The sequence below is a fragment of the Tamandua tetradactyla genome, chromosome 9 (assembly GCF_023851605.1).
Source record: "Tamandua tetradactyla isolate mTamTet1 chromosome 9, mTamTet1.pri, whole genome shotgun sequence".
NCBI lineage: Eukaryota > Metazoa > Chordata > Mammalia > Pilosa > Myrmecophagidae > Tamandua > Tamandua tetradactyla.
The window spans coordinates 7,478,987-7,498,521 of record NC_135335.1 but is presented as its reverse complement, the minus strand read 5'-3'; the positions used below and the strand labels follow the sequence as shown (position 1 = coordinate 7,498,521).

Genomic DNA, 19,535 nt, shown 5'->3' with positions numbered 1-19,535 from the left:
GCTTATCAAAGTGCCAAGTTCATGAACCAAGGAGAGGAAGTTCAGTGGCAAAGTGCTCTAGCTGCTAGAAGGAAGGAAGTAAATAGCAATCCAGACAGGACATGACCTTGACCATGGCTGTTGCTACTTTCTCTCCCCATTATTAACCCTCATGAGAGTAGACTTTTAGAGCCCCTTGATCTAATTTTTTGCCCTCTACTTTGGAATTCGAGCAAAAAAACTGGGCCAGAGGCCTCCCTGAGACTGAGTCCTAGGCATCTGTATTAGCTAGGGTTCTCTAGGGAAACAGAACCAAGAGAAGATATCTATAAATATGAAATTTCTAAAAGTGTCTCACACAACCGTGAAGATGTAAGAGTCCAAGATCTGTAGGGCAGGCCGCAAGCTGGCAGCTCCAATGAAGGTCCTCAACAAACTCTCAGGAGAGGCTGGCCGGCTGAAGCAGAGAGAGCGACTGTCTCTTCTGAATCCTCCTTAAAAGCCTCCTGGTTATTAGATTAAGTGTTACTCATTGCAGAAGACATTCCCCTTAGGTGACTGCAGATGTAATCAGTCATGGATGCAGCCAACATGCTCATGATTTAAGTCCATGAAATGTCCTTACAGCAACACATAGGCCAGTGCTTGCTTGACCAGACAACTAGGCACTATCACCTGGCCAAGTTGACTCAGGAACCTTACCATCACAACATCCAATATTGCTGGTTTTATCCTATAGCACAGCCCATGGCAAAGTATCAGAACCAGTGCTGCTGTTACTGTTACTAAGAGCAAGCGCCAGGTTAAATGCTTTCGGTTATCTCATTTACTCATCAGAAAACCTCAGTAGGCAGTGTCACAGTGTCACAGTGTTATAAAACCTCAGAAAGCAGTGTCCCAGTGTTGAAGCAAGGAAAGAGAAACTTAAAGGATTAGTTACTTGCCCAAGGTCACAAAGGTAGCTGGCAAAGGAGATGCTGGCCTATCCATCTGCCCAAGTGGAACTAGCATCAACCACTGCCCTGGTCTGCCTTTCCAGGAGCCGCCTATGGCTAGATTTTCAGGCTGTAAGCACTCCAGCCAGCCACTCTCTAGTTTCACTGCTCCTTCCAGCCTGCCACCTCCAGCTCTTCTTCCTCAGTGTCACCCCGGCCCTGGCGCTGCTGGGCCTTCTGTGGCTTCCTGGTGAAGGGCCTCCTCTTCCTCCTCCGGCCATGCTGGCCCACCTCTGCCCACAGCCCTTCTCTCCAGGCTAATGCCCCTGGTCACAGTCACTGCAACTGGTGGCAGTGAGACCCACAGAAAGACGGCTGAGGGGCCCGGGGGTTTTCCACTGCATTGTTTTGGAGTTCTATGGAAAGGACAAAGAGCCTCACATTCGCTTCCACCATGCCATGCCCGCCCTGGGGTGGCAAGGGGCAGGGTGACTCCAGGAGCACGGTAGCTGCAGGAGGTGGCCTGGCAGCAGGGGCAACTGCAAGCCTCTTCACCCACTTGGCAGCTTCAGACTTGCCAAGACTCATTTCAGTGGGGGAGTGGGGGCGTGGGGGCCTTAGCAGGCAGGGGGGAGTGTTCATTTGAATAGAATAGTTCCTCCCAGGGAAGGAGCTGAGAACTTTAAACCTTTCGGGAAAACAGAGTTTTAGAACCTGAGTCACAAGTTACTATGAAAACACCAGGGACAGGTTAACCTTCCTGTTTCTCTCAGTCCCAACCCAAAGGTACCTACTCCAGGAAAATGTCACCCTCCCCAGCTGCAGGACAGGTCCTGTCTTATCAGGATTACAGTAAGAATTATCATTAATAACAGTTCTAAGAATCTGTTATGTATTGGCCCCAGACAAGGTCATCCCCCAACACATGGGGGGCAGTTATCATTCCGTTTGACAGCTTTTGAGTTTTAACTTACATACTATAATTACATTTAACAACATTCTTGTGGTTCTCTGCAGTTTATAAGGTACTTTAATAGATAGTCTCATTTGCGGCCCAGTGACCCTGAAGGCCAGGCAGGGCAGACAGTCTTCATTTTATGGATGAGTTGCTCTAGAGAGACCTGCTGGCCCCACCTCCCACGCCACTCCCCTGCCCCCTCCAACCCAGGTCTACTTCCAGAACTACTTGCCACACCGTTCCTTCTCACTGTCTGTCTTCCTAGCCATGGGCTCAGGCTGACTCATTGTGTCAATATAAGTGATGAAATGATTGCTGCATCCAGGGTGCGGTGGCAGGAGCTTTGCAAGGAAATTCCAATGAAAGGAAAAGGACAAACACTAAGAAACAGAAATGCCAATGAAAGGAAAAGGACCAACACAAATAAGGAAATGTATGACCAAGTGGAAGGGAGAAGGACCTGTGGGTGCCAGCAGGGTGAGGGCAGGTAGGGACCACCCTCCATGGAGGAAGAGAGAAAGTCTGGGGACATGGTGTTGGGGCCACGTGGCAAGCAGCTGTGCTTCCTGAAAGGACAAGGCCTTCCATTCAGAAAACTCAACTTTCCCACCTGTGGCAAAACAGGATAACTGCACATCTCTGGTTTCCTATACAGCTCTGAAAGAGTTAACAGACAACTGCAAGTCCCTTGTTTCTTAACTAGCTCCAAAGGAACAAATAGGAGCTGTGAAATTCCTGGGACAACAATTTCCCTAAAGTCCCAAAACCACTGAAACCTCTCCAAACCATAAGAGCTTGTAAAATTCCAGGCCCAATGAAAACTCTTAGCTAATGATAGAAAGCATAGGATCATAAAGATTGCTAACCATTTGCCCAAAGACAAATTTTAGGTATGTGACAAAGAACCAGAAATTCTGTTAGCTATCTCCTCCTAGAACAAAGAAGACACCTTGTATTCAAAGGTTACTTTGGAAACGTGCTACCAACAAAACTTTCCTATACAACAAGCTGGGCCCACTCTACTCAGTCCATGTCCCTCCCTTGGGCATGTCCACATTAACCTCTTTAATATGTACTCTCTCTCTTTTTGATAACTTCTCTTTTTAATAAACTTTACTACTTATTCCTACTGGCCCTCTCGTCTCTAAATTCCTTTAGTTTTGAGACTATCGAACCTGGATCGGGGCTCAGCTGGTACCGCTGTCAGCAGCGCACGGGTTACATTGGGAACTCGCCGTGCCTCTCTAGACCAGTTTTTCCATTTATAAAATAGGTTTGCCCCCCAGCAGAGAGGACTGACAATCAAGGGACCTGTTGCATGTGAAATCTCAGATGCCCCTTCAGTTTCATAAACTGTAAACCATGATGTACATTCAAAGGATTATGATAAGATTTCCTACAATCAAAGCAATTAAGTATCTACAGAAAACCTATATGTTTATAACATACCCTTGAGGGGCAAAAGATAATATAAAATGGCCTCTGCCTTCAAGAAACTTACTATCAAAAGGACAGATACTGCATGAGTCAACCTTATGTGAAATAAGAATTATTGTTTGCTAGAATAAGCAAATTCCTAGGGACAGAAAATAGAGTAGATGTTACCAGGGACCGGGTGGCGGGGAGAAGTAGGATTATTGCTTAATGGGGACAGAGTTTTTGTTTGGGGTGATGAAAAAGCTTTGGTGTTCCTAGCACAACATTATGAATGTAATTACTACCACTGAATTGCACACTTAAAAATGGTTAAAATGGGGAATTCTGTGATATACACACACACACACTTATACACAAATATATATAACCACTCTAAAATTTGTTTAGAAAAGAAACTTATTTGGTTGAGGAGACAAGACCAGCATGCTCGAAATATAAGGCACCACTCAGGCACATGAGTCAGCTGGCACGTGGAAAGCTGCACCTTGAGAGTAAAGAAGCTTAAAGTCACCGAGGAAAGTTAGGCCAAGTGTCCCGAGGGGCCGGCTGGGAGCAAGGCCGAGCTTCAGAGCACCCTGCGGTGGATGGGTGGGGAGAGGGAAAAGCAGGGGCCATCTGTCCTGTCCCACCAGTGTGCCCCAACTTGATGCTGTCTAGGGTCAGGGCCAGTCATTCCTGCTTCCCAGCCCGGCCCTGACCTCTGGCACCTAACTAGTCTGGTGACTCTGGAGACCTGTCTTCCCTGAGACTCAGAAAAATAGCAACAGTAAGACTTCCTATGGCCATTGGGAGGGATATATGTAAAGGGGCCCCACAGAGGGGCTTACCAATGAATTATAGTTGGCATCAAACAAGGACTGATTGACGGGATGGGAGGAGGATTTAGAAGGTTTGTTTTTGGGGACAAAGCAGCGGGGAATATAAGTAAGCCATGGATGCTGACCTCATGCCCGCCCCCGCCCTCACCTGTCCGCTAAACACCCTAATACACACGCGCACACGGCCAGTCTCCCTCTTCTCCTTGAATTAGTATCCCAGGAGGAGAGTCCGGTCCGTTTGCAGTTAAAGATAAAGAACCACAAGCCCTGCGGGGCCTTTTCAATGTCTCCTCCCCCTGAATTGAGGTAATGGTTTTCTTCTAAGCAAATAGGAGAGGTTCTATTAGGGAGCCCAGCTCTGGCACAGGGTACACACTTTTCCCTCAAGGCTCAGATAGTTACAAATCCAGGTCCAGGGAAGCCAGCCTCCGTTCTGCAGCTCTAAGGCATTTGGTCAAGGCCCGAGTGGCCCCAGGAGCTGGAGCACGGAGCCCCTGGGCACACAGCCGGGGCTGTACTCAGCACCGACCCTTCCTGGGCCACCGTCAGCCTCATTCTCACAAGGGACCCCGCTCACAGGGGCCCCTGCGGCCTTTCCCCCACCTCTTCCTTCACCACCTCCCCAAGGCATTCTGCCCAGAGCTCTCGTGACCCAGCTCCCCCTGCCCGCCAGGTCTCTTTGGCAGGACCTGTATTCATCGCTAACCTCATGCACCTGGGGTTTGCCCCTCTCTGACCAGAACTGTTCCCGCAGGCACTTGAGCAATGATCTAGCCCATAGGGGACCCCTTCTCTTAAGGAGCTGTTCCCAGAACCCCTTTGTTTTCTCCCTCTATAAGCACTGGCTGTTAAGTTCCAGAAGAAAGAGACCTGGCAGCCAAATGCACGCGCACCAGCCTGGGCCAGTGCCTAGAGGCCTCTGAGCTGATCCTCTTACCGCGGAGGTTGTTCCGGAAAGCCCCAGGGAGGTGATGCTGATCCCAGTGCCAGGACACTCCAGTCAGGGCCCGCCGCCTGTTTATGATTGATGTTCTAGGTTAAGCCCCGTCAATGACTTCCAGAACTGCCCCCTCCCCTACAGCTCAGAGGAGAGAGGCTGCTCGTGAGCCAATCTCCGGCTCAGGGGTGGGCCTTGGGCTGACTGTCTGAAGATGAGAGAGAGAGAAAAAAAAAAGCAAAAAACAAACAAGACAGGGGTGAGCTGGAAGAGGGACGGTCAAAATCCACTGCCACCGGTTCTGGCAAAAGGATTAAAAGGGCAGCGGTGTTTGGGTTTTCCAAAGGAGGGAGGGCCAGGGACGGGAAACCCAGCTAGGAGAGGGATGGGGCACCTTGTCTATGGAAAGGCACAGAGGGCCCAGACAGGGGAGATAAAAAGATGAGGAGTAAGATATCTTCCTCCTTCCTGCTGAGACCCCACTCCCTGGCAACTGATGACATCCTGGTCTTTTGTCCTACAGGGCAGGGAGATTGGATTTCCTCACAGATGTGACCTACTGCCTCAGAGAGCTGTTGGCCTGGTATAATCTCATTAGCAAATAGTCTTTAAATCTCGGACACCCCAGATCACTTAACTGAAGGCAGGTTACCCCAGAGCAGGTACGGAGCTCCTACTCATCCCCCCAACCACCAAAAACCTCACTGAACTCTCTGGGAGTTTTGACAGAGGCAGTTAATAAGTCACTGTCATGCCTTTTGCTTTCCCTCCTGCAAGCCCGCCCCAGGATCAGAGCTGGGCCCACATCTGAGCCTATTAATGAAATGCAGGGGTGGCCTGGACTGGGTAGAGGGGTGTATGCAAATGAATCCCCTGGAGACCCAGAGTTAAATGGAAACACAGCAGGGGTGGGGGTGGAGGGGAGGGGCTCCCTGCTCTTCCCTTGGGAGTCCAGGATCCCCATGGGCACAGGGACTTCTTTTTTCCACTCCCATCTTTTTCCAGAACTGACAACAAGCAGCACCTCTGGAACAATAAATTTGAGAGGATACATTTGTTGTTGTAAGGCACCCCAGTTTGCTGTATTTTGTCATAGCAGCTCGTAGGAAACAAAGACACCAGGAAATTTCACGGAAATGAAAATCAAAGATGAGGAGGCAACTGATAGGTGGACTGATGGGGAAGAGGGACAAGGGGATGTGCTCCAGGAGGAGGAGGAGGCTGGGAAGGAAAGCCAGGGCCCCTGCCACTCACTGGGTCACGCAGAGACCTGACAATCTGCGTCACTGTCTTCAATTTAAGCAGAAAATCCAGAACTGAAATATTGCAGTAATTAACTTTATAGGCATTTGTAAAACACTCTCAAAGCCAACAATTATTACTACTTTATGGTTGTTTGTTTTAGAAAACAGAAAGGAGGGAAGGAGTAAGCATCTGCCTCAGTTAAACCAATGGCAGTTATTCACTGCTGTCCTGGTTAATGGATTGCTCTGCCGTGAAAACAATATTGTTAACCCTGGGTATGACATGGTCAGACTTCCCCTCAGTGATTCCAAGTGGAAAATGACATCAGTGTGAGCTCAGCTCTGGGGGTTGGGCCCATAGCTGACATAGGCAGTTCTCACAGCTGTCCCCTCCCTCCTGTCTTCCCTTCTGGTCCATCCAGCACAAGCTGCTCCCACCACCTGGACTCCTCTAATTGCCTTGGGTCCCCATTCTCCTCTATCACTCGGAATGCAGCTACACAGGCAATGAGGTTACATGACTTCTATCTATGAAGCAAAGTGGGCATGGAGATTTTCTTTCATTTATTCAGAGAGCTTGCAAGAAATGCCAACTGGGAAACTAATTATGTCAGTGCTATGGAGAACAAAGACAGAAGGTGACGGTTCCTGCACTTTAAAAATCTGCCATGTGAGTCCCCTCCGGGGAATGGTGAGAACAGGGAGAAATTCAACTTGGGGATATTCTCACAAGCAGTATGGACAACCAAAGCTATAGGCTGAGCCCCCAGTCTTGAGGTTTGTTCCTATGAAACTTAACCCCACAAAGGATAGGTCAAGTCTACTTAAAATTTAGGCCTAAGAGTCACCCCCAAGAGAGCCTCTTTTGTTGCTCAGATGTGGCCTCTCTCTCCAGCCAACATGACGAGCAGTCTCACCATCCTCCCCCTCTCTGTGTGGGACATGACTTCCAGGGGTGTGGACCTTCCTGGCAATATGGGACAGAGATCTTGGAATGAGCTGAGACTCAGCATCAAGGGACTGAGAAAAACCCTAGAATGAGCTGAGACTTAGCATCAATGGATTGAGAAAACCTTCTCGACCAAAAGGGGGAAGAGGGAAATGAGACAAAGTGTCAATGGCTGAGAGATTCCAAACAGAGTCGAGAGGTTACCCTGGAGGTTATTCTTATGCATTAAGTAGATATCACCTTGTTGTTCAAGATGTAGCGGAGAGACTGGAGGGAACTGCCTGAAAATGTAAAGCTGTGTTCCAGTAGCCATGTTTCTTGATGATGATTGAACAATGATATAGCTTTCACAATGAGACTCTGTGAATGTGAAAACCTTATGTCTGATGCTCCTTTTAGCTACTATATCAACAGAAGAGTAGAACATAAGGAATAAAAATAAATAATAGGGGGAACAAATGTTAAAATAAATTTAGTTTGAAATGCTAGTGGTAAATGAAAGTGAGGTGTAAGGGGTATGGTATGTATAATCTTTTTTTTCTCTGTTATCGTTTTATTTCTTTTTCTGTTGTCTTTTTATTTCTTTTTCTAAATCGATGCAAATGTTCTAAGAAATGATGAATATGCAACTATGTGATGATATTAAGAATTACTGATTGTATATATAGAATGGAATGATATCTTAATGCTTTGTTGTTAATTTTTTTTAATTAATAAAAAACTACAATGAAAAAAAGAATTACTGATTGTATATGTAGAATGGAATGATATCTTAATGTTTTGTTTGTTGTTAATTTTTTTAATTAATAAAAAAAACCCCACAAAATAGAAAAAAAAATCTGCCATGTGTAATTGGTCTGTGAAAATTGCATTGTTTATTTCTTTACATAACCAGTTTCATTAATAGGGAATTATAAATAATCATAAGTATGTTAGTGGTGAGTGGGACTATTAAGTAATCTTAAATGGGTGGAATTAGAAAGTTAGAATGACGTTAGGTATTAGAGATCTATATAGGTAGATGTGTATATTTCCTTGGGACCCTCTACTCTGTAATTGCCGCTCTTAAAGCTTTCCAGTGAACACAGAGAGAACTGTGGGGAGATCAGTCCATTTAGGGCTATTGGACATGGAAAAAAATCCTAGTTGGAGAAAGTTAAAAGATGACTGGATAAAGAATTTAATCGAGGATGCTTTAGGTTAGGTATTAACTCCAGGGACTGAGGTGGTGAGCAAAACCTTTAGTCACAGGATGGATAGGTGCCCTTTGAAAAATGGTTGCTGGAATGGAATTTATAATAATAGATGGAATTTTTCATGGAAGTTATGGGGAAGTGATGAACAAGAATCCTTGGTTTTGCCCCCATCAGTAGTGTCCATGCATATTCTCGCTAGTCCAGGTCCTCCTACCTACCCCTTTCCACTTCCCTACCCCTATCCCCTTTCAAACAGTGTTCATTTCATTGCTGTATCTCTCTCTCTCTCTCTCTCTTTTTTTTTTTTTTGCATGTGCACGCTCCGGGAATTGAACCCAGGTCTCCTGCATGGCAGGTGAGAATTCTACCACTGAGCTATACTTGCACTGCCCCTCATTGCTGCATCTCTTTACTTACTATTTCTCTATATTTACTACTATTGTATTGCTGTTTGATGTAATAAAAATTCAATTAATAAAGATTTAGTGGTTAAGTTAAAAAAGAAAATTTGCCATGTGGCTGGTGGAGGCAAGATCTGCACATGGCGAATGAGCTTCCACCACCAGAGCTACCACTGCAGGATAACACCGCAGCGTGTAGAATCACGTCTCCAGGTCTCTTCCTCACCCTCACAACAAGCCAGCCACTCTGCAATACCAATCCAGGTCGATGTGCGACTGCTTCCGGATCGAGCCAACCCCAATGTTGACAGACCTTCATGGTTTCCAGGAAGGTCCCATTCCCCTTTCCCACCCCACAGCCTTGACTTCTAAGAGCTGTGTTGAATTGTAGCTCCAATATTTAATTCACTCTATGCTTTGTTTCCTGGCTGCTAAATAAAATACCATGCAATGTTGGCTTAAACCATAGGAATTTATTAGTTCATGGTTTTGAGGCTAGAAATCCACAATCAAGCTATCATCATGGCAATGCTTTCTCTCAGAAGACCATGTCATCCTGGGGCTGGCTGCCAGTGATCCTTGGTCCTTGGCTCTTCTGTCACATGGCAATATACATGGTGGCCTCTCCACTTTCTTCTGTGTTCCATTAACATTCAGCTTCTGGAGGCTCCCTCTGGCTTTCCCTTTCTCTGCAGGCTTCTTCTACAAGGCTTCCAATAACAGGACTAAGACCCACTCATATTCAGCTGGGCCACACCTTAACTGAAGTAACCTCATCACAAGGTCCTGTTTACAATGGGTTCACATCCGCAGAAATAGATTAAGACCATATTTGTCTGGAGTACATAGCTCCAAACCACCATGTTTGTGACTTGGAGATTTACGTAGTTTTCTGAGCCTTAATTTCCTCATCTATAAAATTCAGATTGCCAAGTTATCCTGTGGAGTTGCTATGAAAACTCAGTGAGGTGAAATATTTTAGAGATACATAGGAGAGACTGGCACATTAGAAAGGCCCAGAAAATGGCCCCAATATTCAACTCTTGTGATATCAGCCTTACTGCTTCTCTGGGGATTCCATATAAGAGCAGTAAAGACCTAGGTACAAGCCTGCAGGGTAGGGGAGAGAGTGGCAAGAATAGTGTGTCAGTTCTGTGCAAGGTGATGGCTGGGAAGAGCAGTGAACCTTGGGAACCCTGAATCAGACTGGAATCCTGGTCCTACCTCGGCTGCTAACCATTAACCAGTGCTGTGCCAAATGCAAGTCACCTAGATATTCTGTGCTTTGGCTTCTTCAACCGCTAGCAAGGGACAATAATTACCAAGCCTTCTTCACAAGGGCACTGTAGACAAAAAATAATACCATAAAGTATTTACTGCAGTGCATTATACTGCCAAGGGGCCAGGCCCTGTGGGGACAATGTCCCCTGTCCTCAGTCTAGATGATGAGGAGCAATAGGGAAGAGGGGAGTAGACAACATAAAGTTAAATCAAAATACAGTAACACAAGCATTAAAAAGAATAAAATACTTAGGAATACGCTCTAACAAAAGAAGTGTAAGACTTGTACACTGAAAACAACAAAATATCACCGAAAGAAATGAAAGAAAACCTAAATGAAAAAGACATCCCACGTTCGTGAAACATTAGATGTGATATTGTTAAGATGGCAATACTCTCCAAATTGATCTACAGATTCAATGCAGTCCCTATCAAAATCCCAACAACCTTTTTTTTCAGTTGCAGAAATTTATAAGCTGATCCTAAAATTTACATGGAAAAAAAATAGACCCAAAACAGCCAAAAGAAACTTGAAAAAGATTAACAAAGTTGGATGATACATACATCCTAATTTCAAAACTTTTTACAAAGCTACAGTAATCAACACAGTGAGGTACTGGCATAAAAACAGACATATAGATAAATAAAATAGAATTGAGAACCCAGAAAGAAATCCTAAGCTTATGGCCACCTGATTTTCGCCAAGGGTGCCAAGACAATTCAGTTGGGAAAAAATAGTCTTTTCAACAAATGGGGTTGGGACAAAAATATGTATCAACATACAAAAGAATAAAGTTGGACCCCTACCTCGTACCATATATAAACATAAAATCAAAAAGATCAAACGGTGCTGGCTTTGGCAGCACATATACTAAAATTGGAATGATACAAAGAAGATTAGCATGGCCCTGCATATAGATGATAAAGCAGTTCCATATATTTTTAAGAAGTATCAAAGGTCTAAATGTAAGAGCTAAAACTCTTAGCAGAAAAAATAGGTGTGAATCTTTGTGACCTTGAGTTAGGCTTTGGTTTCTTAGATATGAAACCAAAAGCATAAGCAAGTAAAGAAAAAATAGATAAATTGGACTTATTAAAATTAAAACCTTTGATATTGAAAGGATACCAACAAGAAAGTGAAAAGACAACCCCCAGAATGGAAGAAAATTTTTGCTAATCATATATCTGATAAGGGACTAATCATATATCTAATCATATATCTGCTAATCATAAATCTGATAAGGGACCAGTATCTAGAATATATAAAGAACTCTTACAACTTGATAATAAAAAGATAACCTAATTTAAAAATGGACAAAATATCTTAATTCCATTCTCCAAAGAAGATATATAGATGCCAATAAGCATATGAAAAGATGCTCACCATCATTATTCATCAGAGGAAAGCAAATCAAAACTACAATAAGGACACCAGGGCCCCGCCCCCCAGGCCTGTGCACCTGCAGAGCCATATCCTCCCCCACCACTGGGTGCCCACGCTCAGAGGCACCAGCGTAGCATCCCCAACCTGAGCTATAACTGCACTGTAATGTATCACCGCACTGTCACGCCCCACCCCATGCCCTGCATCCTGCTTCACATCCATCCTGCACACACAAGGCTTTAGACTACTGAAGGAAATTAGCTTCCAAAGTAAGTCAAGATATTTACATGCCGTGAAGTCAGCAGCAGATCATTAAACATATCATGATGCAGACACATATAGCCCAGCCTAACGACCAAATCTAAACATCAGAGGAGACACAGACATTGGAACAACTAATCAAAGGTGTAGATATAACTTCATAAATAAAATAAGTGGGATGGCTAATGACATAAAGGAGATCAAGAAGACACTAGAAGAGTAATTTGAAAGAATAAACAGAAAAATAGTGAATATCATGGAGATTAAAGATGCTGTAGACCAAATAAAAAACATAAAAAACATACTAGAGACACACAACAGCAGATTTGAAAAGGCAGAAGAAAGAATAAGCAAACTAGAGTACAGGACAACTGATTTCAAGCACTCAAAACAGCAAATGGCCAAAAACATGGAAAAATTTGAACTGGATCTCAGAGAAATGATGGACAAAACAAAGCATGCAAATATAAGAATCACTGGTGGCCCAGAAGGAGAAGAGTAAAGGGCTAGGAAGATTAGTTGAAGATACAATGGGAGAAAACTTTCCAACCCTTATAAAAAACATAAATATGCAAGTCAAAGAAGCTCAACAAATTCCAAATAGAATAAATCCAAATAGGTCTTCCCCAAGACACATACTAATTAGTTTGTCAAAAGTTAAAGACAAGCAGAAAATCCTGAAAGCAGCAAGAGAAAACTACAATAAGATATCGCTTCACATCCACTAGAATGGCTATAACCAAAAAGGCAATAAAAATATTGGCAAAGATGTGGAGAAACTGAAACCCTCATACACTGCTGTTAGGAATGGAAAATGGTGCAAGCACAAGAGCTGTAACCAAGATTAGCAGGACCTGGGAATTGTCATTAAGCGATGCTTTGCTGCCTAATTGCACCTACATTTGATTTTTGGCTTCTTCAAGTTCTTTTAGGTACTTAAAAAAATTTTTTGATATGGTATATGTGCTGGCTTGAAGCTATTATGTACCCCAGAAAAGCTATGTCCTTTAATCCCCACTCAATATTGCTGGGTGGGAGCTATATGATTGTTTCCATGGAGATATGACCCACCCAATTGTGGGTGGTAACTTTTGATAAGATGGTTTCCATGGAGATGTGTCTTCACCCATTCAAGATGGGGATGCTTACTGGAGCCCTTTAAGAGGGATCCATTTTGGAAAAGGCTTCAGAGCCACCAGAACCAACAGAACCCACACAACCAGACCAGTGGAGATGAAGAAAGAAAATGTCTTCAACTTCCCCAAGTGGAGAATTCTTATTTTTTCATGATGAAAAATTTTATTCAGATTGAATCCTTAATTTGGGATCCAAGGATAGGCTTCAGAGACTTATGAAAGTTATAGAAATTATGTTTAAAAATTTGTGCTTATGAACATTATTCTTGGAAGAGAAGTTTTAGGTTTCAACAGATTCTTAAGCCTATGAAACACTGCTTTCATAGACCTTGTCAGTTTTCCTTTATTCTCTTCTTACCAAAACACCTTCCTGAACACAATCAGCTTCCTGGTAGAAAGAACTACTAGAGAAGGGGTGGCAGACACTAGCACTGGTTTCTGGGTCTGTCTCTCATCATTAATGAGTTCTTTCTCAACAGTTGTCAGCTTCACTAATTACCTTCTTTGACTTTAGTTCTCTGAGGCCTGCACTATCCTGGGAGCACTCCTAATTGAGTTTCCTGTGTGCTGCATTGGAGGCATCTCACAGGAAGGAAAAAAATAAAGAGCAATTTTGAGTGGAAGGATTCATGGTGGGGGTAATACTTGGACCAGACCTCAATGTCTGGTAAGATTTTGATGACTGATAGTGTGGGAAAGGCATTCCAGGGCGGATAAAGTGATCAAAGCCTCTTTGTGATGATGGGTATGTAATAAACATTGTGGTGTTCACCAAACACTTGAGCCCATAAATGACAACTTTTTAAGTAATAGCCTCTTGCTTTGCAAGGACTGACTCCTGACAGTCATTTTTGTACACACAACCCCAGTTTCTAACCACAGTTGATTGGACAATGGTGGACACGTTTTTCTCCCTTTTGAGAATTTGGAATTAGAACTGAAGGACTCTCAGTTTCTCTTTGAGCTCTTTAACAGATTTTTTTTTCTGTGATGCCTCAGTATCCATCTTACTTTCACTTAGCCACTTCTTCAACACTGAACTTTGCCCAGTTAATAAGCAGCTTTCTAACACTGTGGCAAAAACTCCTCAAGAGCCCACACCTGCATCTGCAGTCCCCATGCACACACCTCACCCCAAACCCACAGCTGGTCACAAAAGATAAGCTAAGCATCCCCACTGCCCTCATACTCCTAATCGCTTTCCCTTTTTGCACACATTTGCTTAAAATTAACCAATCTTGACTCCTGTGGAAAATTTACTAACTTCCATCCCTGAACCACAATAAAGGAAAAAGCTTATCAGTCCATCTCTCTCTGCCTGTACATTCCCCACCTACTGGTTGAGCCACCCAAGATGATCATGTTTCCTGTCAACCCTTCTGTAAGAGTGACCTCCTGAGTAGTCTCTTCATTCTATTTGAACTCTCTCAACCACTGATACTGTTCTAGTCTGCCAGCTGCTGGAATGCAATATACCAGAAATGGAATGACTTTCAAAAAAGGGAATTTGATAAGTTGCTGGATTACAATTCTAAGGCCAAGTAAATATCCCAATTAAAACAAGCCTATAGAAATGTCCAAACTAAGGCATCCAGGGAAAGATCCTTGGTCCAAGAAGACTCTTTCAGGGTTTCTCTCTCAGCTGGAAGGGCACCTGGTAGGCAAAGTCTGCTAGTTTTGTCTTCTGGCTTCTTGCTTCATGAAGCTCACCCAGGGGCAGTGTGGGCTCCCACTCGCATCATTTTCTGCTCTCTCCCCCAAAGGTCGCTGGCTGGTCGACTCTGTGATTCTCTCAGCCTCACAGCTCTGCTTGGCTCTGCTGCGGCTTTCTTATCGTTCTCCAAAGGTCACTGGTTGGTGGACTCTCTGCTTCATGGCTCTGCAGTGTTTCTGAAACTTTCTCCAAAATACTTCTTTTTTTTATCCTTCTTTTTATTTATTCATTTTTAATTTTTTTAAAAAAATATAACAACAAATGCAAACATACTTACTTATGATCTTTCTGTTTTACATATATAATCAGTAATTCACAATATCATCACATAGTTGCATATTCATCATCATGATCTTAAAATATCTGCATCAATTCAGAAAAAGAAATAAAAAGACAACAAAAAAATTCATACAGACCATAACTCTTACCCCTCCCTTTCATTGATCACTAGCATTTCAATCTAAATTCATTTTAACATTTGTTCCCCCTATTATTTATTTTTATTTCATATGTTTTACTTGTCTGTTGATAAGGTAGATAAAAGGAGCATCAGACACAAGATTTTCACAGTCACACTGTGAAAGCTGTATCATTATACAATCATCTTCAAGAAACATGGCTACTGGAACACAGCTCTACATTTGCAGGTAGTTTCCTCCAGCCTCACCATTACATCTTGACTAACAAGGTGATATCTATTTACTGGGTAAGAATAACCTCCAGGATAACATCTCGACTCTGTTTGGAATCTCTCAGCCATTGACACTTTCTTTTGTCTCATTTCACTCTTTCCCCTTTTGGTCGAGAAGGTTTTCTCAATTCCTTGATGCTGAGTCTCAGCTCATTCTAGGATTTCTGTCCCACGTTGCCAGGAAGGTCCACACCCCTGGGAGTCATTTCCCACGTAGACAGGTGGAGAGTGGTGAGTTTGCTTGTTGTGTTGGCTGGAGATAGAGGCCACATCTGAGCAACAGAAGAGGTTCTCTTGGGGGTGACTGTTAGGCCTAATTTTAAGTAGGCTTGACCTATCCTTTGTGGGGTTAAGTTTCATATGAATAAACCCCAAGATTCAGGGCTCAGCCTATTGCTTTGGTTGTCTGCACTGCCTGTGTTCTAGAATATCAAGAATTCAATTTGGGGAAGTTGAATTTTCCCCCTTTCTCACCATTCCCTGAAGGGGACTTTGCAAATACTTTTTTATTCACTGTTCAAATCATTCTGGGTCACTGTTCAAATCACTCTGGGGAGAATTCTTGATATTCTCACAAGCAGTGGGGACAACCAAAGCAATAGGCGAAGCCCTCAATTTGGTTTGTTCATTATGAAAATTTAACCCCGCAAAGGATAGGCTAAGCCTACTTAAAATTAGGCCTAAGAGACCCCCCAGAGAACCTCTTTTGTTGCTCAGATGTGGCCTCTCTCTCTCAGCCAACATGACAAGCAAACTCACTGCCCTCCCCCTCTCTATATGGGACATGACTCCCAGGGGTGTAGACCCTCCTGGCAATGTGGGACAGAAATCCTAGAATGAGCTGGGACTCAGCATCAAGGGATTGAGAAAACCTTCCTGACAAAAGGGGGAAGAGTGAAAAGAGACAAAATAAAATGTCAGTGGCTGAGAGATTCCAAACAGAGCTGACAGGTTATCCTGGAGGTTATTCTTATGCATTATACAGTTATCACCTTTTTAGTTAAGGTGTAACAGAGAGGCTAGAGGGAGTTGCCTGAAAATGTAGAGCTGTGTTCCAGTAGCCATGTTTCTGGAAGATGATTATCTTGTGTCTGATGCACCTTTTACCTACTTAATCAACAGACGAGTAAAACATATGGATTAAAAATAAGTAAACAACAGGGGGAACAAATGTTAAAATAAATTTAGACTGAAATGTTAGTGATCAATGAAAGCGAAGGACAAGGGATATGGTATATATGAATTTTTTCTGCTTTCTTTTTATTTTTTTCTGAATTGATACAAATGTTCTAAGAAATGATCATGATAATGAATATACAACTAAGTGAGGATATTGTGAGTTATTGATTATATATTAAGAATGGGATGATCATATGGTAAGAATGTTTGTGTTTGTATGTTGTTATGTTGAATTAAAAAAAAAAGAAAGAAAATGTCTCCAGGGAAGCAGCTGGAGAAGCTTCTAGAGAGAAAGCTAGCTGATGTAGCCATGTGCCTTTCCAGTTGAGAGAGAAATCCCAAACATCATCGGTCTTCTTGAACCAAGGAATCTTTTCGGGGATGCCTTATATTGAACATTTTTATTGACTTGCCTTAATTTGGACATTTTCATGGCCTTAGAACTGTAAACTGCAACTTAACAATTTTCCTGTTTAAAAAGCCATTCCATTTCTGGTATATTGCGTTCCGGCAGCTTTTACTAACTAAAACAATATATATCCACTTAATGGAATAGTATTCGTCCATAAAAAGAAATGAAGTACTACTACAACATGGATGAACCTTGACATTATGCTAATTGAAAGGAGGCCGATATAAAGGCTACAATACTTGTTATATGATTCCCTTTATGTAGGAATCCCTCTATATGTCAAAGCTATAGAGACGGAAAGTGGATCAATGGTCGCCAGGAACTAAGGAGAGGAATAATAGGGAGTGACAACTAAAGGATGTGGGGTGATGAAAATGTTCTGAAATTAGATGTTGGTGCTGAAAATACTAAAACCATTAAATTGTATACTTTAAAAAGTGAATTTTAGAGCATCTGCATGGTCTCTCAATAAAGCTATTATAAAAAATAACATAATACATGTTAAAGCATCTTAAAAAGTTAAAATCCTTACACAGATAAAAGTTTTTGCTTTTGCTTTTTAAACCATCAATAAAAAGTTAATATGCTCCTTGGCCTCAGAGAGATTTCCAGTAGGAGAGGAAGGTTTGAAGGTAAAGCAAATTTAACTCTGGGTTAATTTTAGGATGTGATACCCTCATGGATATTTATTAATTCATTTTAAAAAAACAATAAGAAACATATTATGGTTAACATAAATGACATTTAACAAAACTTCACTATTATTTTCCAAAAGGGCCAAAAACTTAGTGAGAAGAGTGGCACTGTTTTACATTTTTATAAATCTCTTTAATGTCTGGCTTAATAGAAGGCAGCTGGATTCTCATCTCTGTTTCTGCAGGCAATCTGATGTGATAAATTATGTTGTTTATGAAGAAAACCTGGATTTACCCAGACCTGCCGCTGCAGAGGGAGAAATAACTTGAGAGCCTTTTCAGATAATTGTGGACACTCCTCCTTGACACTACCCCAGAACTCTACATGTGGTAGTTATTTGTAAGATGTATCTGAAAACACACAAAATGAGTTGTTCCTACTCTGCGCCTTTAAAATCCATTATTCTACCTTGAATTGTGAGCAGGTTTTTTTAATCCAGCATGATTTTGTAATCTTATGCACTGATTATTTAGAAACTATTGATACGCTGAGTGATACTGAGCTATAATCAATGTTGACACATTTAGTTCTATATCACCAATCTTATCAGAAAACTGGTTAGAATATAGAAGCTGTCGAGCATAGTAATGGACACAAGTTTTCCAAAATTCTGTTTTTGCTTAACGCTCACATTTTACTACTGGCAACAAATAACTGTCTGTTGCTTTCTTTGACATAACCACTTGCTATAACCACTTAAAAAAAAAAAAAACTCAGACACTGAAGTCTGAATAACCATAGTTTGCCTGTCAGTTGTTCTTTTCAGTTAACATGGTGTTCCCTGGAGGGACGAAAACCCCAGCTAATTCAGCTCACAACTCAAATAATCCCTCCAAAGCTTCTCCTTGAGACAGTATGTGGCATGTTTATTCCTGTTTCATCATAAAATACGAAAAAGTCATGTACACAAGTGTAGACTTAATAAAAGTAATAATTTGTACTGCTTCCTCAAGAACATTCATAAAGCTGGAGAATTTTAAAAGATTTTTAAATTGTGATAAATACATACAACATAAATTTTGTCATTTCAACTATTTTAAGTGGTATTAATTACATTCACGATGTTTCCCAACCATCATCATTATCTATTTCCAAAACTTGCCATCATCCCAATCAGAAATTCTTTACTTATTAAGCAATAACTCCCATTCCCTCCTCCCCACAGCCTATGGTAACCTCTAATCTACTTTCTGTCTCCATGAATTTGCCTATTCTAGATCTTTCATAGAAGTGGGATCGCACTCTGTGTGGGCCTTTTGTGTCTGGCTTCTTTCACTCGGCATAATGTTTTCAAGGTTCACCCATGTCCCTGTGCCTATCAGTACTTCACACCTTTTCATGGCTGAATAACTTCCCATTGTGCGGATGTGTCCCACATTTTGCGCAACCATTCTTCCGCTGAGGGACACTTTGGTTGCTCCCACCTTTTGGCTGTTGTGAATAATTCTGCAATGAACACTGATGTAGAAGCTGGCATTTGTTGTGGAGATGTGGAACTTTGCGACTACCAAAGAACTCGGGGTCACTGCTCTGGTCACTGCCAGCAGTTCTGCCTGCCCCTACTTCTGCATCGTCACTACAAATGCCAACACAGGGGAGAAGGCAAATAACATCTTAACATTCTTGTAGAAATCATTTTAACTCACGGATCCCCTTAAAATGGGCTTGAGGACCCACAAGGGTGAGAATCACTGGCTTAGGCAGGCCCTCCTTGCTGGACAGGGAGAAGGCACATCCTGTTTAAAACAACACCACAAAATAGCTTCCTTCATTTTGGACATAAGACAAGAGTGAGTAGAGAAGATGGTGAGACTCCTGGTCTGAGTCAGGATGGGAGGGCTGACAGACGAAGAGATTGCTTCCTGCAGTCTCCAAGTCTAACAATCAAGCCCTCCGGTTGTTTGATTTCCACCCCCATGCCACAATG

The 19,535-nt window shown here is 42.6% G+C and overlaps 1 protein-coding gene and 1 pseudogene across 6 annotated transcripts in view; one reads left to right on the top strand and one right to left on the bottom strand.

The window, feature by feature from the left end:
* Positions 1–19,535, bottom strand: part of PC (pyruvate carboxylase) — a 133,983-nt gene that overhangs the window by 53,194 nt on the left and 61,254 nt on the right. The window contains exon 3 of one of the 6 annotated variants that reach the window (XM_077115589.1): positions 5,065–5,141. The exons of the other annotated variants lie outside the window; for them this stretch is intronic. The gene's annotated coding sequence lies outside the window, so the exon portion shown is untranslated. The remainder of the gene's footprint in view (positions 1–5,064; positions 5,142–19,535) is intronic. 6 annotated transcript variants of the gene reach the window in all.
* On the top strand, positions 10,983–11,079 carry LOC143647482 (U6 spliceosomal RNA; annotated as a pseudogene).